Source organism: Arachis stenosperma, chromosome 10, assembly GCF_014773155.1.
Source record: "Arachis stenosperma cultivar V10309 chromosome 10, arast.V10309.gnm1.PFL2, whole genome shotgun sequence".
NCBI classification, from domain to species: Eukaryota; Viridiplantae; Streptophyta; class Magnoliopsida; order Fabales; family Fabaceae; genus Arachis; species Arachis stenosperma.
Genome location: NC_080386.1, coordinates 92,306,062 through 92,328,443, shown reverse-complemented (window position 1 = coordinate 92,328,443; position 22,382 = coordinate 92,306,062). Strand labels below are relative to the sequence as shown.

Sequence of the window (22,382 nt, the reverse complement as noted above, 5' to 3'; positions counted from 1 at the left end):
AGAAATTTGGGTGATTTCTCCATGAAGAATTATAGGTGTTTCCATAGGGTTCTCCTAGGTAATTCACCTCTTCCATTGAAGGGTTCTCAGGATCATAAGCTTCTTCTTCAGATGAAGCATCCTTAGTACTGCTTGGTGCATTTTGCATTCCAGACAGACTTTGAGAAATCAAATTGATTTGTTGAGTCAATATCTTGTTCTGAGCCAGAATGGCATTCAGAGTATCAATCTCAAGAACTCCTTTCTTCTGACTTGTCCCATTGTTCACAGGATTCCTTTCAGAAGTGTACATGAATTGGTTATTTGCAACCATTTCAATTAGCTCTTGAGCTTCTGCAGGCGTCTTCTTCAGATGAAGAGATCCTCCAGCAGAGCTATCCAAAGACATTTTGGATAGTTCAGAGAGACCATCATAGAAAATACCTATGATGCTCCATTCAGAAAGCATGTCAGATGGACATTTTCTGATTAATTGTTTGTATCTTTCCCAAGCTTCATAGAGGGATTCTCCATCCTTCTGTCTGAAGGTTTGGACTTCCACTCTAAGCTTACTCAATTTTTGAGGTGGAAAGAACTTTGCCAAGAAGGCATTGACTAGCTTTTCCCATGAGTCCAGGCTTTCTTTAGGTTGTGAGTCCAACCATGTCCTAGCTCTGTCTCTTACAGCAAAAGGGAATAGCATAAGTCTGTAGACCTCAGGGTCAACCCCATTAGTCTTGACAGTGTCACAGATTTGCAAGAATTCAGCTAAGAACTGATGAGGATCTTCCAATGGAAGTCCATGGAACTTGCAATTCTGTTGCATTAGAGAAACTAATTGAGGCTTAAGCTCAAAGTTGTTTGCTCCAATGGCAGGGATAGAGATGCTTCTCCCAGAGAAGTCGGGAGTAGGTGCAGTAAAGTCACCCAGCACCTTCCTTGCATTGTTGGCATTGTTGTTATTTTCGGCTGCCATGGGTTCTTCTTCTTTAAAGATTTCTGTTAGGTCCTCTACAGAGAGTTGTGCCTTAGCTTCTCTTAGCTTTTGCTTCAAGGTCCTTTCAGGTTCAGGGTCAGCTTCAACAAGAATGCCTTTGTCTTTGTTCCTGCTCATATGAAAGAGAAGAGAACAAGAAAATATGGAATCCTCTATGTTACAGTATAGAGATTCCTTAAGGAGTCAGAGGAAAAGAAAAATGGAAGACAGATGTAGAAAATTCGAACTTATCAAAGAAGATGGAGTTCAATTTGCATTAAGGAATAGTGTTAGTCCATAATAGAAGGATGTGAGAAGAAGGGAAGTAATTTTCGAAAATTAAGTAAAAGATTTTAAAAACATTTGAAAAACACTAAGTAATTTTCGAAAACCAAGAGTGGGAAAGAGATCAAGTGATTTTTGAAAAAGATTTGAATTAGAAATCAAAAGATTTGATTGAAAACTATTTTGAAAAAGATTGGTTAAGAAGATATGATTGGTTTTTTTTTTTTTAAAAAAAAGATGTGATTGAGAAGATATGATTTGAAAAACATTTAAAAAGATTTGATTTTAAAAATTAATGACTTGCCTAACAAGAAGATATGATTCAAACATTAAACCTTTCTCAACAGAAAAGGCAACATACTTGAAATGTTGAATCAATCATTAATTGATAGCAAGTATCTTGAAAAGGAAAGAAATTGATTTTGAAAACATTTGATTGAAAAGATTTGATTTGAAAAAGATTTGATTTTGAAAAACTTTGAAAACTTGAAAAAAAAAATTGATTTGAAAAACAAAATCCTCCTCTTGTGCCATCCTTGCGTTAAACGCCCAGAATGGTGCACATTCTGGCGTTTAACGCCCCAAACTCTACCCTTTTGGGCGTTAAACGCCCAGCAGGTACCCTGGCTGGCGTTTAAACGCCAGTCTGTCTTCTTCACTGGGCATTTTGAATGCCCAGCTTTTTCTGTATAATTCCTCTGCAGTATGTTCTGAATCTTCAATTCTCTGTATTGACTTGAAAAGACACAAATTAAAAATATTTTTGGATTTTAATAATGAGGAATAATCAAAATGCGACTAAAATCAAATAACATGCATGCAAGACACCAAACTTAGCAGTTTGTATACTATTGACACTAACAAATGAGAATGCACATGAGAAATAACAAAACACTCAAGTCAATAGAATTCAAAGATCAAAACAAGGAAATCATCAGAACATCTTGAAGAACACTTAAGACACATGAATGAATGCAAGAAGAACAGAAACATGCAATTGACACCAAACTTAAAATGAGACACTAGACTTTAAACAAGAAATATTTTGGTTTTTTATGATTTTGTAAATTTTTTTTTGGATTTTTTCGAAAATTAAGTGGAAGAAGAAAATAAAGGATCAAAATCTTAATGAGAATTCCAGGAATCATGCAATGTTAGTCTAAAGCTTTAGTCTAAAGGATTAGACATAGCTAGCCAAGCTTCAGCAGGACATTGCATTCAAGAGCTAAATTGATGAGGATCAATCAGCTTTGGTGATGATAAGAACATCACCTTGAAACACTAGAATTCATTCTTAAGAACTCTGAAAATAAATACCTAATCTAAGCAACAAGATGAACCGTCAGTTGTCCATACTCGAACATCCCGGCAACGGCGCCAAAAACTTGGTGCGCGAAATTGTGATCACTACACAACTTTGCACAACTAACCAGCAAGTGCACTGAGTCGTCCAAGTAATAAACCTTACGCGCGAGTAAGGTCGATCCATGGAGATTGTTGGTATGAAGCAAGCTATGGTCACCTTGTAATCTTAGTCAGGCAGACTCAAATGGGTATAGATGATGAATAAAGCATAAAGATAAAGAGAGATACTTATGTATATCATTGGTGAGAAAGATAGCGTATGAAGATGCCTTCCTCCGTCTCTCTGCTTTCCTACTATCTTCATCCAATCCTTCTTACTCCTTTCCATGGCAAGCTTATGCAAGGGTTTCACCGTTGTCAGTGGCTACCTCCCATCCTCTCAGTGGAATGTTCAACGCACCCTGTCATGGCACGGCTATCCAGCTGTCGGTTCTCAGTCAGGCCGGAATAGAATCCAGTGATTCTTTTGCGTCTGTCACTAACGCCCAGCCTGCTAGGAGTTTGAAGCACGGCTTGTAGAACAAGAGTGGTTGTCAGTCACTTTGTTCATAGGTGAGAATGATGAGTGTCACGAATCATCACATTCATCAAGTTGAATAACAAGTGATATCTTGGACAAAGAACAAGCGGAATTGAATAGAAAACAATAGTAATTGCATTAATACTCGAGGTACAGCAGCTCCACACCTAATCTATGGTGTGTAGAAACTCCACGTTGAAAATACATAAGAACAAGGTCTAGGCATGGCCGTGAGGCCAGCCTCCCAAAGTGAGTTCAATCATAAAAACATGATCAAAAGCTCTCCAATACAATAGTAAAAAGTCCTATATATAGAAAACTAGTAGCCTAGGGTGTACAGAGATGAGTAAAAGACATAAAAAAACCACTTCCGGGCCCACTTGGTGTGTGCTTGGGCTGAGCAATGAAGCATTTTCGTGTAGAGACTCTTCTTGGAGTTAAACGCCAGCTTTTGTGCCAGTTTGGGCGTTTAACTCCCATTTTGGTGCCAGTTCCGGCGTTTAACGCTGGGAATTCTGAGGGTGACTTTGAACGCCGGTTTGGGCCATCAAATCTTGGGCAAAGTATGAACTATCATATATTGCTGGAAAGCCCAGGATGTCTACTTTCCAACGCCGTTGAGAGCGCGCCAATTGGGCTTCTGTAGCTCTAGAAAATCCACTTCGAGTGCAGGGAGGTCAGAATCCAACAACATCTGCAGTCCTTTTCAGTCTCTAAATCAGATTTTTGCTCAGGTCCCTCAATTTCAGCCAGAAAATACCTGAAATCACAGAAAAACACACAAACTCATAGTAAACTCCAGAAAAGTGAATTTTAACTAAAAACTAATAAAAATATACTAAAAACTCAACTCAAACTACTAAAAACATACTAAAAACAATGCCAAAAAGCGTACAAATTATCCGCTCATCAAACAGCCATGTCCGCAGTGAGGGAGGACTCATGAGTGCTCGGAAAGACGTAATGGGACATGATTTGTGCCCATACGCGAGCCTCCAATGTAAGTGCTGAAGCCAAGATTCCCTTAGGGTGGTTACGGTGGTATCCGTAGATCCAACGGCTGCCAGGTAAAGTAATGACTCTGAGAACAGAGTCCCAGTCAAATTGGTATCGCTGGCGCTGAAGGGTAGCTTCTTGAAAAGCGTCCATTCCTGCTGGAATAGGGGGAAGACTCAGAACTTGCTGAATGGCCTCTTCTGTAATGGGGACTTGCTTCTGCCGGACATAAACAGACTGCAGGGTCGGTATGTAGAAGTTGGAGTAGAACTCAACTACCCAAGAAAGATTGACCTGCCTTGCTGTCTCCGTAGGAAACCCCATTGTCTTCACTCAATTTGCGGCTCAACAAAGGTGGCAATATACCGCGGTGAGTTGTCTCCCACCAAGCACTTTGCTTTAACGTCCGTAAGTTGGACGTTCCACTAGCTCAGTCTGTTGTTACGTGGGGATCTTCCAGGCGGAAGATCTCAAGCTCCTTGCTTTTCTGTACCTTTTCACCATGGTATAGCTTCAGGCGGTGTCCGTTAACTTTAATAAGTTCAGAACTTGAAGGATGGCTTAGGTGATAAACTCCATACGGTTCAGCCTTTTCTATTCTGTATGGACCTTCCCATTTGGATCTCAACTTACCGGGCATGAGCCTCAGTCGAGATTTGTAAAGGAGAACAAAATTTCCAGGTTGGAAATCTCTCTTCTGGATGTTTTGATCATGCACAGCTTTCATCTTTTCCTTGTATATTCTGGAGTTCTCATAAGCTTTTAAGCGAAGGTTCTCCAGTTCCTGCAGTTGTAGCTTTCTTTCAGCTCCAGCATCCTCAATTCCCATGTTGCATTCTTTAACTGCCCCAGAAGGCTCTGTGTTCGATTTCAACTAGGAGATGACAAGCTTTTCCATAAACTAAGCGGAAGGGGCTCATCCCAATGGGTGTCTTGTATGCTGTTCTATATGCCCACAGTGCATCTTGTAGTCTGGTGCTCCAGTCTTTTCTGTGAGGCTTTACTATCTTTTGCAAGATACGTTTAATTTCTCTGTTTGACACCTCGGCTTGCCCATTAGTTTGGGGATGGTAAGCTGTGGCAACTTTATGGATTACCCCATGCTTCTTCATCAATCCTGTTAGTCTCCTGTTACAAAAATGGGTGCCTTGATCGCTCACGATCACTCGTGGTGATCCAAAGCGGCATATAATATGGTTCCTCACAAAGGAAACAACAGTGTTAGCATCATCAGTGCGGGTAGGAATTGCTTCCACCCATTTGGAAACATAATCTATAGCTAACAATATATAAAAAATATCCACTAGAATTTGGAAATGGACCCATGATGTCAATGCCCCAAACATCAAAAAAAATTTCACAAAAAAGCATATATTGTTGAGGCATCTCATCCCTCTTGGATATGTTACCAAATTTCTGGCATGGGTGACAAGATTTACAAAATTCAGCAGCATCTCTAAAAAGAGTAGGCCACCAGAATCCACAGTCTAAGATCTTTCTAGCTGTTCGTTGGGGGCCAAAATGTCCTCCACTCTCAGATGAGTGGCAGGCCTCTAAAATAGACTGGAATTCTAATTGAGGTACATAGCGTCTAATTATCTGGTCAGCGCCACATCTCCATAAATATGGGTCATCCCATATATAATATTTAGACTCGCTTTTCAGCTTGTCTCTTTGATGTTTAGAAAAATGTGGAGGAAATGTGCGGCTAACTAAATAATTAGCAACAGGTGCGTAAGAAGGGACTACCTCAGATACTGCTTGTAAGTTGTCAAAAGGAAAATTATCATCTATGGGAGTAGAATCATCCTTAATATGTTCAAGGCGACTCAAGTGGTCTGCTACTAAATTTTGATTACCACTCCTATCCTTGATTTCTAAATCAAATTATTGTAACAGCAGTATCCAACGTATAAGTCTTGGTTTGGATTCCTTTTTAGCCAATAGATACTTTAGAGCTGCATGGCCCGAATACACTACTACTCTAGTACCAAGTAAATAAGCCCGGAATTTATCCAGAGCAAAAACTATAGCAAGTAGCTCTTTCTCAGTAGTAGTATAATTGGATTGGGCAGTGTCTAAAGTCTTAGACGCATAGGCAATAACAAAAGGATTCTTACCTTCACGCTGAGCCAGTGCTGCTCCTACTGCATGGTTGGAAGCATCGCACATGATTTCAAATGGCTGGCTCCAATCGGGTCCTCTCACAATTGGAGCTTGAGTTAGAGCAGTCTTTAGCTTATCAAATGCTTGTTTGCAGTCCTCACTGAACTCGAACTCAATATCCTTTTGTAGTAATCTGGATAAGGGAAGTGCCACCTTACTAAAGTCCTTAATAAATCTCCTGTAGAAACCTGCATGGCCAAGGAACGAACGGACTTCCCTCACAGAAGAGGGGTAAGGTAAACTAGAAATAACATTCACCTTTGCTGGGTCTACAGAAATGCCATTATAGATACCACATGTCCCAATACAATCCCTTGCTTTACCATAAAATGGCATTTTTCGAAATTCAATACAAGGTTGTATTAATACATCTATCTAATACTCTAGATAATCCATCTAAGCAAAGGTTAAAAGAATCACCATAAACGCTAAAATCGTCCATAAAAACTTCCTACAGTCCCAATAAGATCAGAGAAAAGACTCATCATGCACGTTTGAAAAGTAGCTGGTGCATTGCACAAGCCAAAGGGCATCTTTATAAGCATAGGTCCCAAAAGGACATGTAAAAGTAGTCTTTTCCTGATCCTCAGGAGCTATATGAATCTGGAAATAACCTGTGTAACCATCTAAAAAGCGATAATGCGATTTACCTGACAGGCGATCCAACATTTGATCAATAAATGGAAGTGGATAGTGATCCTTACGAGTAGCTTGGTTGAGACGCCTGTAATCAATGCAGACTCTCCAAGCATTCTGAACTCTAGTTGCTATGAGCTCTCCATGCTCATTTTTCACGGTAGTGACTCCGGACTTCTTGGGCACCACTTGTACTGGGCTTACCCATTCATTGTCTGAAATGGGATATATGATACCGGCCTCCAATAGTCTGGTCACTTCCTTTTTTACAATTTCCAAGATGGTAGGATTCAATCTTCTTTGTGGTTGACGGACAGGTCTTGCTCCCTCTTCTAAAAATATTCTGTGCTCGCATACTTGAGGGTTGATTCCCATTATGTCTGCCAAAGTCCACCCAATTGCCTTCTTATGCTTCCTCAACACATCAAGTAGCTGTTCTTCTTGTTGAGAAGTCAGTTCTCTTGCAATAATAACCGGAAATTTCTCCTCATCCTCAAGGTAAGCATATTTGAGATGTGGAGGGAGAGGTTTCAATTCTAACTTTTGATCATGGGTAGGCTCTGGGTTATCTGGGGCTTGTGAAAATGGCGCAGTGTCCTCATTGTCAGTTAAGAGGGTTCTCACACTTGGACCTTGTCTCGTATGCCTCTCTTCAAACTCTTCCTTTTGAACTTCAGCCACACTTTCGTCTATGACATCACACTGGAAAATGGAATGATCTTCTGGGGGGTTGTCAATGATTCCATTCAGATTGAAGATTACTATGCGGCCATCTATTTCAAAGGAGTATGTTCCTGAAAAAGCATCCAATTTGAATTTTGATGTCTTCAGGAATGGTCTTCCAAGTAGGATTGATGATGGCTTATCGGAATCATTATGGGGCATCTCCAGGATATAAAAATCAGTGGGAAATGTGAGCCCTTTGATATTCACCAAAACATTTTCAGCAACTCCAGCCACTGTAATAATGCTTTTATTTGCTAACACAAAATGAGCTGCCGACCTTTTTAAAGGAGGTAGCCTTAAAATATCATATATAGACAAAGGCATTATACTAACACATGCTCCTAAATCACACATGCAATCATAAATTACTACACCACCAATAGTACAGCTAACTATGCAAGGACCTGGGTCACTACATTTTTCAGGAAATCCTCCCATTAAAGCAGATATAGAACTACCTAAAGAAATAGTTTCTAATTCATTAATTTTATCTTTATGGATACATAAGTCTTTTAGAAACTTTGCATATTTAGGTACTTGCTGAATAACATCAAAAAGGGGAATAGTTACCTCAACCTTTTTGAATATTTCTACCATTTTAGGATCAGGTTCCAGCTACTTCCTAGGCTTCCTTGCAAGTTGTGGGAATGGAATGGGAGTAGTGTTTTCTGTGGTGCATGTACCTCTTTGTGCTTCTTCCTGTGGTTGAGCTATTTCTTCTTCAATTGTGTCCTGTATATCCTCTTCCTCTTCAACATCTTCGATTTCTACCACCTCTTCAGCTGAGGCGTACTCTGGTGAGCTTCGTTCCTCTTGATTCCTCTCCTGCAGTTTAGTTCCGAACCTCAGGGTGATGGCATTAATGCCTCCCTTTGGATTGGGTAATGGTTGAGAGGGGATTCCAGTGGTGCTTGAAGGTTGGTTACTGGAATGTTGTGCTGAACCAAGTTGTGTCATAAAAGCTTGCAGAGTAGATGATGAGCTGATAATTTGTACCTTTTTTGGCATTGTTTTTAGTATTTTTTAGTTAGTTTTTAGTATATTTTTAGTAGTTTTTAGTTAAAATTCACTTTTCTGGACTTTACTATGAGTTTGTGTGTTTTTCTGTGATTTCAGGTATTTTCTGACTGAAATTGAAGGTTCTGAGCAAAAATCTGATTCAGAGACTGAAAAGGACTGCAGATGCTGTTGGATTCTGACCTCCCTGCACTCGAAGTGGATTTTCTAGAGCTATAGAAGCCCAATTAGCGCGCTCTCAACGGCGTTGGAAAGTAGACATCTTGGGCTTTCCATCAATATATAATAGTCCATACTTTGCCCAAGATTTGATGGCCCAAACCGGCGTTCAAAGTTACCCTCAGGAATTCCAGCGTTAAACGCTGGAACTGGCATAAAACTTGGAGTTAAACGCCCAAACTGGCATGAAAGCTGGCGTTTAACTCCAGAAAAGGTCTCTACACGAAAATGCTTCAATGCTCAGCCCAAGCACACACCAAGTGGGTCCGGAAGTGGATTTTTCTGTCATTTACTCATTTCTGTAAACCTTAGGTTACTAGTCTACTATTAATAGGATCTTTTGACATTTGTAACTGTACCTCATGACATTTTTACACATTTCATTGTATACCTTCCACGGCATGAGTCTCTAAACCCCATGGTTGGGGGTGAGGAGCTCTGCTGTGTCTTGATGGATTAATGCAATTACTACTGTTTCTTATTCAATCATGCTTGCTTCCATTCTAAGATATCACTTGCTCTTAACCCGGATGAATGTGATGATCCGTGACACTCATCATCATTCTCAACTATGAATGACTGTGGTATTCTGAGTAGGATTCAATGACTGAATGACTGTGACGTGCTTCAAACTCCTAGCAGGCGGGGCGTTAGTGATAGACGCAAAAGAATCAATGGATTCTATTCCGGCCTGACCGAGAACCGACAGATGATTAGCAATGCTGTGACAGAGCATAGGAACGTTTTCACTGAGAGGATGGGAGGTAGCCACTGACAACGGTGAAACCCTACATACAGCTTGCCATGGAAGGAGTCTTGCGTGTTTGATGAAGAAGGCAGTAGGAAAGCAGAGATTCAGAAGATGGAGCATCTCCAAAGCCTCAACCTATTCTCCATTACTGCAAAACAAGTACCTATTTCATGTTCTTTTGCTTTTCACAATCAATCCTAATAATTTCTGATATCCTGACTAAGATTTACAAGATAACCATAGCTTGCTTCAAGCCGACAATCTCGTGGGATCGACCCTTGCTCACGCAAGGTATTACTTGGACGACCCAGTGCACTTGCTGGTTAGTTGTGCGGGATTGCAAAAGTGTGATTGCAATTTCGTGCACCAAGTTTTTGGCGCCGTTGCCGGGGATTGTTCGAGTTTGGACAACTGACGGCTTATCTTGTTGCTTAGATTAGGACTGTTTTATTTTTGTTGGTTTAGAGTCTTTTAGTTGAGTCTAGTTTCATATTCTAAGTTTGGTGTCAATTGCATGCTTTTGTTTTTCTTTTAAAATTTTCGATTTTGCATGTTCTTAGTCCCTTTTTGATTCATAAAAATTCTAAGTTTGGTGTCCTCTTTGTGTTTTTCCTTTAAAATTTTCGAAAATTAGTGTTTGATTTTCTAAAAATTTTAAGTTTGGTGTCTTTTTGGTTTTTCTCTTTCCTCTGTTCAAAAATCAAATCTTTTTCATAAAACTTTTCAATCATATCTTTCTAATTGCTTTTTTTCAAAATCTTTTTAATTAACTAATTGATTCAGTTCTCAATTTGCTTTGATTTTGTTTTCTTTTTGATTTTCGAATTTTTTTTAATTTCCTTTTATTTTATCTTAATTTTTTTCGTTTAATTCAAAACAAAAAAAACAAAATTTATCTACTTGCAATCATTATCATTTCCCTTTTGTCCATTATGGACCTAAGAGGGATTGATCAGTCCAAAAGGACTCTGGGGTCATATGCTAACCCCATTACAGCTGCATATGGAAGTAGCATCTGTACACCTCCCATCAAAGCAAGCAACTTTGAGCTAAATCCTCAACTCATTATCATAGTGCAGCAAAACTGCCAGTATTCCGGTCTTCACAGGAAGAACCTACTGAGTTTCTGGCACAGTTCTTACAATTGCTGACACAGTACATGATAAAAGATCAGGATCTACAGACTATTACTGTTTCCATTTGCTGTAAAAGATCAAGCTAAAAGGTGGTTGAATAACCAACCTACAGCAAGCATAAAGACATGGAAACAGTTGTCAGACAAATTCCTGAATCATTTTTACCCTCCAAAGAGGATGACACAGCTAAGGTGGACATCCAAGGCTTTAAACAAGAGGATATGAATCCCTTTAATTCCTGGGAGAGGTATAGAGGTATGCTTAGAAAATGCCCCTCTGAAATGTTTTCAGAGTGGGTACAGTTAGACATCTTCTACTATGGGCTCACAGAAAAAGCTCAGATGTCTTTAGACCACTCAGCTGGTGGATCTATACACATGAGGAAGACAATTGAAGAAGCTCAAGAGCTTATAGACACTGTTGCTAGAAACCAATACTTATATTCTAGCAATGAGTTTGTTTCAAAAGAAGAAGTCATGGCATTAGTCACTGATCCTAATCCTCAAGAACAGATGAATGAGCTTAATCAACAATTGCTCCTGATGACAGAACAGTTAGCAGAATTTAGAGAAATGCTCCATGATACTAAGGTTGCTAACAAGAACATAGAACTGTAGTTGAATCAAGCAAAACAGCAAATATCTAAACAGATAACAGAAGAATGTCAAGCAGTTCAGCTGAGGAGTGGGAGAACACTGAATACCACTGCTCAAAAGAGCAAAAAGCCAAACAAGGAACAATTGACAGAGGATAACCAACCATGTTCAAAATCCCTCTGAGGACAGTAAGAGCCCAGAGAGGAGTGTTATTGGCGTTCAAACGCCAGAAAGGGAAGGAAAGCTGGCGTTAAACGCCCATTCCTTGCCCAGTTATGGTGTTCAAACGCCAGAAAAAGGGGAAAAGTTGGCGTTAAACGCCCATTTTCCACCCAATCCTGGCGTTCAGACGCCAAAGGGAGATCAGACACCTGAGAGTGCTGACAGTAATCCCTCTAACAAGGCTTCTTCAACCACTCCTGTAAGAAATAAACCTGCATCATCTAAGGTTGAAGAATATCAAGCCAAGATGCCTTATCCTCAGAAACTCCGCAAAGCGGAACAAGATAAGCAATTTGCCCACTTTGCAGACTATCTAAGGACTCTTGAAATAAAGATTCCGTTTGCAGAGGCACTTGAGCAAATACCTTCCTATGCTAAGTTCATGAAAGAGATCTTAAGTCATAAGAAGGATTAGAGAGAAACTGAAAAAGTGTTTCTCACTGAAGAATGCAGTGCAGTCATTCTGAAAAGCTTACCAGAAAAGCTTCAAGATCCTGGAAGCTTTATGATACCATGCACATTAGAGGGCGCTTGCACCAAGACAGCCCTATGTGATCTTGGAGCAAGCATCAATCTAATACCTGCATCCACTATCAGAAAGTTTGGGTTGACTGGAGAAGTCAAACCAACCAGGATATGCCTCCAACTCGCTGATGGCTCCATTAAATACCCATCAGGCATAATAGAGGACATGATTGTCAAGGTTGGGCCCTTTGCCTTTCCAACTGACTTTGTGTGCTGGAATGGAGGAGCACAAGTGCAACTCTCATTCTAGGAAGACCTTTCCTAGCAACTGGACGAACTCTCATTGATGTACAAAGAGGGAAGTAACCCTGAGAGTCAATGAGGATGAGTTCAAGTTGAATGCTGTAAAGCTATGCAGCATCCAGACACACCAAATGACTGCATGGGCGCTGACATTATTGACTCTCTGGTAGAAAGATCAATTGGCTGAAAGCCTAGAATCAGAGCTTGAAGACATCTTCAAGGATGTTCACCCTGATCAGAAGAACCACAGGAAACAAAGGAATTTTCGAAAATTCAGGAGGAGATAAGCCTCCCAAACCTGAACTCAAACCACTACCACCATCCCTGAAATATGCATTTCTGGGAGGGGGTGAAACTTTTCCAGTGATAAAGCTGCTTTAAATCCACAGGAGAGGAAGCACTGATTCATGTGCTAAGGACACACAAGACAGCTCTTGGAACCACAGGAAACAAAGGAATTTTCGAAAATTCCTCAGGAGGAGGATAAGCCTCCCAAACCTGAACTCAAACCACTACCACCATCCCTGAAATATGCATTTCTGGGAGGGGGTGAAACTTTTCCAGTGATTAAGCTCTGCTTTAAATCCACAGGAAGAGGAAGCACTGATTCATGTGCTAAGGACACACAAGACAGCTCTTGGGTGGTCCATAAGTGATCTCAAGGGTATTAGCCCAGCTAGATGCATGCACAAGATCCTGTTGGAGGATAATGCCAAACCAGTGGTCCAACCACAAAGGAGGCTAAATCCAGCCATGAAGGAGGTAGTGCAGAAGAGGTCACTAAATTACTAGAGGCTGGGATTATTTTATCCTATTTCTGATAGCCCCTGGGTGAGCCCTGTCCAAGTTGTCCCCAAAAAGGGAGGCATGACAGTGGTTCATAATGAAAAAAATGAACTGGTTCCTACAAGAACAGTTACAGGGTGGCGTATGTGTATTGACTACAGAAGGCTCAATACAGCCACCAGAAAGGATCATTTCCCTTTACCATTCATAGACCAAATGCTAGAAAGACTAGCTGGTCATGATTATTACTGCTTTTTGGATGGCTATTCAGGCTACAACCAAATTGCAGTAGATCCTCAGGACCAAAAGAAAACGGCGTTTACCTGTCCTTCTGGCGTGTTTGCCTACAGAAGGATGCCTTTTGGTCTGTGCAATGCACCTGCAACCTTTCAGAGGTGCATGCTCTCTATCTTCTCAGATATGGTAGAGAAATTTCTGGAAGTCTTCATGGATGACTTCTCAGTATATGGAGACTCATTCAGCTCCTGTCTTAACCACCTATCACTTGTCCTGAAAAGATGCCAAGAGACTAACCTGGTTTTAAACTGGGAGAAATGTCACTTTATGGTGACTGAAGGAATCGTCCTTGGGCACAAAATTTCAAACAGGGGAATAGAGGTGGATAAGGCAAAGGTAGAGGTAATTGAAAAATTACCACCACCTGCCAATGTTAAGGCAATCAAAGCTTTCTGGGGCATGCAGGATTTTACAGAAGGTTTTAAAGGATTTTTCGAAATTACAAAACCTCTGAGTAACCTGCTAGCTGCTGACACACCATTTGTGTTTGACACAGTGTCAGCAGGTGTTTGAGACCCTGAAAGCTAAGCTGGTCACAGCACCAGTCATCTCTGCACCAGATTGGACATTGCCATTTGAGTTAATGTAATGCCAGTGATCATGCCATTGGTGCAGTGTTGGGACAGAGGCATAACAAACTTCTGCTCATTTATTATGCTAGCCGTGTTCTAAATGATGCACAGAAGAATTACACAACCACAGAAAAAGAATTACTTGCAGTGGTCTATGCCATTGACAAGTTTAGATCTTATCTAGTGGGATCCAAAGTGATTTGTACACTGACCATGCTGCTCTTAAATACTTACTCACAAAGCAGGATTCAAAACCCAGGCTAATAATGGGTGTTGCTTCTGCAAGAGTTTGATATGAATAAGAGACAGAAAAGGGACAGAGAACCAGGTAGCTGATCATCTGTCCCGAATAGAACCAGTACTGGGCGTCCCTCCCTTCTACTGAGATCTCCGAGACTTTCCCAGATGAGCAACTCTTTGCCATTCAGGAAGCTCCTTGGTTTGCAGATATTGCAAATTATAAAGCTGTGAGGTTCATACCCAAGGAGTACAGCAGTGTGCAAAAGAAAGAAATTAATTTCAGATGCCAAGTACTACCTCTGGATGAACCATATCTCTTTAAGAGATGTGCTGACGGAGTGATCCGCAGATGTGTACCCAGAGAAGAAGCACAAAGGATCCTATGGCACTGCCATGGATCACAGTATGGAGGACATTTTGGAAGTGAGCGAACAGCCACTAAAGTCCTCCAATGGCTTCTACTGGCCTACTCTCTATAAAGATTCCCGAGAGTTTGTGCGTAACTGTGACAGTTGCCAAAGAGCTGGTAACTTGCCTCACGGATATGCCATGCCTCAACAAGGGATATTAGAGATAGAATTGTTTGACGTATGGGGAATTGACTTCATGGGGCCATTCCCACCATCATACTCAAACACTTACATTCTGGTGGCAGTGGACTATGTATCTAAGTGGGTAGAAGCAATTGCTACACCCACTAATGATACCAAGACCGTGCTAAAATTCCTCCAGAAACACATCTTCAGCAGGGTTTGGTGTTCCCAGAGTACTAATCAGTGATGGGGGCACTCATTTCTGCAATAGACAGCTATACTCTGCTATGGTTAGATATGGAATTAGCCATAAAGTGGCAATTCCGTATCATCCACAGACAAATGGGCAAGCTGAAGTCTCTAACAGAGAGCTAAAAAGAATCCTAGAACGGACTGTGATAGCCCGAAGAAAGGATTGGGCAAAGAGCTTGGATGATGCTCTGTGGGCATACAGAACAGCATTCAAGACTCCTATAGGAACCTCTCCATACCTACTGGTGTATGGGAAGGCCTGTCATCTGCCCGTGGAACTGGAACATAAAGCCTACTGGGCAACCAGATTCCTAAACATGGTTGCTCAGTTAGCTGGTGAAAAAAGATTGCTCCAGTTAAATGAGCTAGAGGATTCAGACTCAATGCCTTTGAAAATGCAAAAATTTATAAGGAAAAGGCAAAGAAGTGGCATGACAAGAAGTTGTCAACCAGAGTCTTTGAGCCAGGACAAAAGTTCTGCTCTTCAACTCCAGGCTCAAATTGTTTCCAGGAAAACTCAAATCCCGATGGAGGGTCCGTATGTGATCACAGGAGTCACCATATGGATTGTTGAGCTTCAGGATATTGATTCTGACAAAAATTCATTGTTAATGGACAGAGAATCAAGTATTATCTTGAAAGCAATTTTGAGCAGGAATGCTCAAAACTGAGACTTGAGTGAGTCTCAGTAAAGGTCCAGCTAAAGACAGTAAAGAAGCGCTTGCTGGGAGGCAACCCAGTCATTAGGAGGCTATATGATTTTACAGAGGCAAGTATCAAAAATGAAGGAATTCACAGAGTTACAGAAGGATTCAGCTCAAAAAGCAGAGAAAAGAGCTTACTGGCGAAAAAACGCCAGTAAGGGGCATTTTGGGCGTTAAACGCCAGAATGGGTACCATTCTGGGCGTTTAACGCCAGGAATAGTGCCATTTTGGGCGTTAAACGCCAGAATGGGCACCATTCTGGGCGTTTAACGCCAGGTGTGCAGAATCCTGGGCGTTTAGAAAAACGCCAAGTGATAAAGGCTTTCTGGCGTTTAACGCCAGCCAGGCACCTGGCTGGGCGTTAAACGCCCAAAAGGGGCATCAAATGGGCGTTAAACGCCAGAATGGGTGCCATTCTGGGCGTTTAACGCCAGAAGGTGGGGGGACCACAATTTCGTTTTCAACTCAAATTTTTTCAAACTTTCCTTTTATTACCCATACTCTTCTACATAAATGCACTTCAACCTTTCATCATTCACTCTCAAATCTTCACAAATCAAAACCATTCTTCAAATCTATCTCAAATTAATCCCAAATCTTCTTCAAAAACTCACCCTTTTTTCAAATTCTCTCCATATCTTCTCAAATCTCTTCTTATTTTTTTCAAAATCTCCTTCCTCCCCCCTTATAACAACACGTTCGGCCCCTCATTGCCCACACCATTCGAATTTGCTATTCTCTCTCTCTTCTTTCCTTTCTTTTGCTTGGGGACAAGCAAACCTCTAAGTTTGGTGTGCTTTTCCGTGATCACTAAGCCAAGATTCATCAATATCATGGCTCCTAAGGGAAAACAAACCAATTTAAGAGGCAAGAAAGAGAATAATCCAAAGAATCTTTGGAATCAAGAGAAGTTCTTAACCAAAGAACATGAAGACCATTATCACAAAATAATGGGTCTGAGGTCAGTGATCCCGGAAGTAAAATTTGATCTGAAAGAAGATGAATATCTGGGGATCCAAGAGCAAATTCGAAACAGAGGATGGGAAGTTCTAACCAATCCTGAGACAAAGGTTGGAAGGAACATGGTTCAGGAATTCTACTCAAATCTATGGCTGACAGATAAGCAGAGAATGACTGGAACCGCTTACCATACCTACAGAACCATGGTCAGAGGGAAAGTTATGCACTTCCATCTGGACAAAATAAGAGAAATCTTCAAGTTGCCTCAACTGCAAGATTTAATAGGAGAATGTGAGAGCAGACAAAGGGTTGGATCAAGTTCTAGAGGACATATGCCTCCCTGGAACTAAGTGGATAACCAATTCTAAGGGTGTCCCAAACCAACTCAAGAGGGGAGACCTCAAACCAATTGCAAGAGGTTGGCTAGACTTTATTGGCGTTTCATACTGCCCACTAGCAACCCGTTCTGAAGGTAACTATCAGAGAGCATGATGATTCTTGCATTATGCTTGGAAAGAAGTGGAGGTTCATCATGTGATTGCTTGTGAGATCTACACAATTGCAAATAAGAATTCCACTGAAGCCAAACTGGCTTACCCAAGCTTGATCTCCTTGCTCTGTAAAGAGGCTGGGGTAAAAATGGGAGTAGATGAATTCATACCCATTGAACACCCAATCACCAAGAAGTCAATGGAAGGACAAGTGCAAGACAACTCTATCAAAAGGAGGCGCAGGAGTTCCTCCCTGAATTTCCTGAAATTGGCTACTGGCCAGCCTAGAAGCATCTATCACCAAGTTGCAAGAGACTATGGAGCAATTTAGGAAGAACAGCAGAATCAGAACTGCATGCTCTGCAAATTGTTGAGGAACAAAGAAGCAGGGGCGTGAACTCCAAGAGATGAAACGCCGAAAGCTCTCCTCTCAAGCTAAGGAGCATCCACTTCTCAAAATCAAGGTTTTGAGTCCTAACTCTGTGAAAACCTCTATCATTAGGAGCCTATGTTTTGCGTTTTTTTTTTGTTTTGTTTCTATTTCTAGTTTCATCTTATATTTATTTTCTGAGTCTTGTTCTTAATTCATAATTAATAAAATTTGAAGTTTATGCCTTAAAGCTATGAATGTCCTATGAATCCATCACCTCTCTTAAATGAAAAATGCTTTAACCACAAAAGAACAAGAAGTACAAGATTTCGAAATTAATCCTTGAAACTAGTTGAATTAGTTTGATATGGAGACAATACTTTTTGTTTTCTGAATGAATGCTTGAACAGTGCATATGTCTTTTGAATTTGTTGTTTTGAGAATGTTAAAATTGTTGGCTCTTGAAAGAATGAGGAGAAAGAGAACTGTTATTGAGGATCTGAAAAATCATCAAATTGATTCTTGAAGCAAAAAAAAAAAAATTTCGAAAAAAAAAGAGAAAAAGAAAGAAAAAGAAAGAAATAAAGTTGTGAACCAAGGCAAAAAGAGTGTGCTTAAGAACCTTGGACACCTCTAATTGGGGACTCTAGCAAAGCTGAGTCACAATCTAAAAAGGTTCACCCAATTATGTGTCTGTGGCATGTATGTATCCGGTGGTAATACTGGAAGACAGAGTGCTTTGGGCCACAGCCAAGACTCATACACTAGCTATGTTCAAGAATCATTGTACTTAACTAGGAGAATCAATAACACTATCTGAGTTCTGAGTTCTCATAGATGCCAATCATTCTGGACTTCAAAGGATAGAGTGAGATGCCAAAACTGTTCGGAGGCAAAAAGCTACTAGTCCCGCTCATCTAATTGGAACTATGTTTCTTTGATATTTTGGAGTCTATAGTATATTCTCTTTTTTTTATTCTATTTTGATTTTCAGTTGCTTGGGGACAAGCAACAATTTAAGTTTGGTGTTGTGATGAGCGGATAATTTGTACCCTTTTTGGCATTGTTTTTAGTATTTTTTAGTTAGTTTTTAGTATATTTTTAGTAGTTTTTAGTTAAAATTCACTTTTCTGGACTTTACTATGAGTTTGTGTGTTTTTCTGTGATTTTAGGTATTTTTTGACTGAAATTGAAGGTTCTGAGCAAAAATCTGATTCAGAGACTGAAAAGGACTGCAGATGCTGTTGGATTCTGACCTCCCTGCACTCGAAGTGGATTTTCTGGAGCTACAGAAGCCCAATTAGCGCGCTCTCAATGGCGTTGGAAAGTAGACATATTGGGCTTTCCAGCAATATATAATAGTCCATACTTTGCCCAAGATTTGATGGCCCAAACCGGCGTTCAAAGTCACCCTCAGGAATTCCAGCGTTAAACGCTGGAACTGGCATAAAACTTGGAGTTAAACGCCCAAACTGGCATGAAAGCTGGCGTTTAACTCCAGAAAAGGTCTCTACACGAAAATGCTTCAATGCTCAGCCCAAGCACACACCAAGTGGGCCCGGAAGTGGATTTTTCTGTCATTTACTCATTTCTGTAAACCTTAGGTTACTAGTCTACTATTAATAGGATCTTTTGACATTGTAACTGTACCTCATGACATTTTTACACATTTCATTGTATACCTTCCACGGCATGAGTCTCTAAACCCCATGGTTGGGGGTGAGGAGCTCTGCTGTGTCTTGATGGATTAATGCAATTACTACTGTTTCTTATTCAATCATGCTTGCTTCCATTCTAAGATATCACTTGCTCTTAACCCGGATGAATGTGATGATCCGTGACACTCATCATCATTCTCAACTATGAACATGTGCCTGACAACCACCCCTGTTCTACTTTAGATTGAGTAGATATCTCTTGGATTCCTTAACCAGAATCTTCGTGGTATAAGCTAGAACTGGTGGCGGCATTCAAGAGAATCCGGAAGGTCTAAACCTTGTCTGTGGTATTCTGAGTAGGATTCAATGACTGAATGACTGTGACGTGCTTCAAACTCCTAGCAGGCGGGGCGTTAGTGATAGACGCAAGAATCAATGGATTCTATTCCGGCCTGACCGAGAACCGACAGATGATTAGCCATGCTGTGACAGAGCATAGGAACGTTTTCACTGAGAGGATGGGAGGTAGCCACTGACAACGGTGAAACCCTACATACAGCTTGCCATGGAAGGAGTCTTGCGTGTTTGATGAAGAAGACAGTAGGAAAGCAGAGATTCAGAAGATGGAGCATCTCCAAAGCCTCAACCTATTCTCCATTACTGCAAAACAAGTACCTATTTCATGTTCTTTTGCTTTTCACAATCAATCCTGATAATTTTTGATATCCTGACTAAGATTTACAAGATAACCATAGCTTGCTTCAAGCCGACAATCTCCGTGGGATCGACCCTTGCTCACGCAAGGTATTACTTGGACGACCCAGTGCACTTGCTGGTTAGTTGTGCGGGATTGCAAAAGTGTGATTGCAATTTCATGCACCAGTAGAGGTGAAACCATTCAGACTGGCATTAATACTGTTCACGATGGTATTTTCCATGGCCAGTTGTCTTTTCTCAAAAGCTTGTAATAATTCTTCATTAGAAGATACAGAAGAATGAGTAATTTGAGAGGGCTGCTGCTGATTGTTCGGTGGTCCTTGGTTTTGCCTTAGGTGAGGTGCTCGGTAAGGTTGATTTTGCTGCCTGTTGTTGTAATTATTCCACCTCTGATTTCCCTGATTATCTCTGCCTCCCCTATTATTGTTGTCCCTCCAATTCTGGTTTGAATTGTCCTGCCATCCATGGTTATTATTTCCACTTTGATTGTACCCTTGGTTGGGGCGATCATAGAAGTTGTGAGTGGATGCCACCATGTTGTCTTCTTGTTGGAGCTGCGGGCATTCATCAGTGTAATGGCTGTAATCAGCACAAATTCCGCAAATTCTTTGTGGGACTAGTTGTTGGTTTTGCTGCGGTTGAGTTTGCTGAGCTTGTTGATTTAACTGCATTTGCTTCAGCAGGTTGGTCATTTCACAGATGCTTCGGTTTAGAGCAGCAGTCTCTATGCTAGAAGATACTTCTGCAACGGCCCTTGAACGGCCTTGATTCTGTCTGTGGTTCCGAGTAGATTCAGCTAAATCACTGATCAATTGCCAAGCTTCATCAGTGGTCTTGTACTTCTTCATAGACCCATTGCTGGCACTTTCCAATGTGGTCTTATCTTGGGGCCTCATACCTTGTGTGACATAGCTGAGTAGCACGATCTTGTCAATCATGTGGTGGGGGCATGCTTCCAGAAGATTATTGAAGCGCTCCCAGTATTCAAAGAGAGTCTCACTGTCATCCTGAACAATTGTAGAGATATCCTTCCTCAGTTTATCAGTAACTTCAGATAAGAAGAATTTCTCCAGGAACTCCTTTCTGAGTGTATCCCAGTTGGATACGTTTGCTAGAGGTTGAGTGTAGTACCACTCTCTTGCTTTTCCCTCAAGAGAGAACGGAAAAGCTTTCAGCAGAATTGAAGTTTCATCAGCGCCATCACGCCTGACAGTAGAACAGGCTGCCTGAAAATCTCTCAAGTGCTTGATAGGCTCTTGAGCAGGTAGGCCATGAAACTTCGGCATCAAATTTAGCAGTGCGGTCTTTATTTCAAAATCTGTAGCTACCGCTGGATGATGCGCTTGAAACGGTTGCAGTGTAAAATCAGGAGCTCCTTCCTCCTGAATGGTAATTCTTCTAGCTGCCGTGTTTTCTGCACGTAAAACAACCGAATCAGTAGAACGGGGGCTGGTTTCTTCCACAGATTCACTTTCAGATCCGCCCTCAGAGCGGACTAACCTACGCTGTTCTCCCCTTATTCGTGAAATTATTCTTTCAATTTCAGGATCGAATATTAGCAAGCGCGGATCAGGAGGTGAACGTGTCATTTGACGGAAGAAACACGCAGCTCATAGTAGCAAAATTAAATAAAATGCAAAAAAATTAATTCTAATTAATAAAATAAGCACTCTATTGCAACTCCCCGGCAATGGTGCCAAAAATTGATGGAGAGCAGAAGCTGGTGAATTAAAAATTTATTAAAATGGTTGCGTTGCAAGTATAGTTCTTAACTCACCGAAAATCTGCCTATCAATTTAGAAATATGTCACTTAAAAGTTCAAATTAAAATTACTGGGAATTTTAAGTCCCAGGTCGTCTCCCAACGAGTTGCAGAAAAGTGTGCTGTTTTATTAATCAGATATTCCAAAAAAAGTTGAGCTAAGTAAATTGGGAATTAAATTGAGGAATTTTAATTAATAAAAATAAAAGGCCTTGACTGGGAATTGATTGGTTGGAATCTCTATCATTGATGGTGTGATTGTAAAATTAATTTATAATTAATAGTTGTTCCGTTTGGTTATCCCTTACTAGGTAAGAGAAAGTCAAACAAGTGGAAATGCCAGATCTGTTCACAAGTTGCAACTCACTTAGTTCAAAGGGATTGGCGTCTGTGACAGGATAGCAATCCAACATTCAACCCAATTACAAATTTTTCTTCCAATCCTTCCAACTCAAGAGTTCCTTTTAATCAACTCCCCATCAAGTAATGAAACTACTCAGTCATTGTAAATAAAAAATCCATGGCATATAAAAGGGAATTAAAAGAAGACATGATTATTGGAATGGAAATTAAATTAAAAAGAAATAATCCTTGCATTAATTAATCATAAAAATATCTGAATGACAAAATTGAGCATAACAATGAACATGGAAGAATAGAACCAAGTTAAGAGAACAAACT

At 40.6% G+C, this 22,382-nt stretch overlaps 2 non-coding genes across 2 annotated transcripts; both read left to right on the top strand.

Moving 5' to 3' along the window:
- Positions 1-446: 446 nt before the first annotated feature.
- LOC130958259 (small nucleolar RNA R71) lies at positions 447-550 on the top strand. The gene has a single exon (XR_009077391.1). It is a non-coding gene; the product is annotated as a small nucleolar RNA R71 (small nucleolar RNA).
- A 20,321-nt stretch (positions 551-20,871) lies between these two features.
- On the top strand, positions 20,872-20,979 carry LOC130958316 (small nucleolar RNA R71). The gene has a single exon (XR_009077444.1). It is a non-coding gene; the product is annotated as a small nucleolar RNA R71 (small nucleolar RNA).
- The last annotated feature ends 1,403 nt before the right edge of the window (positions 20,980-22,382 follow it).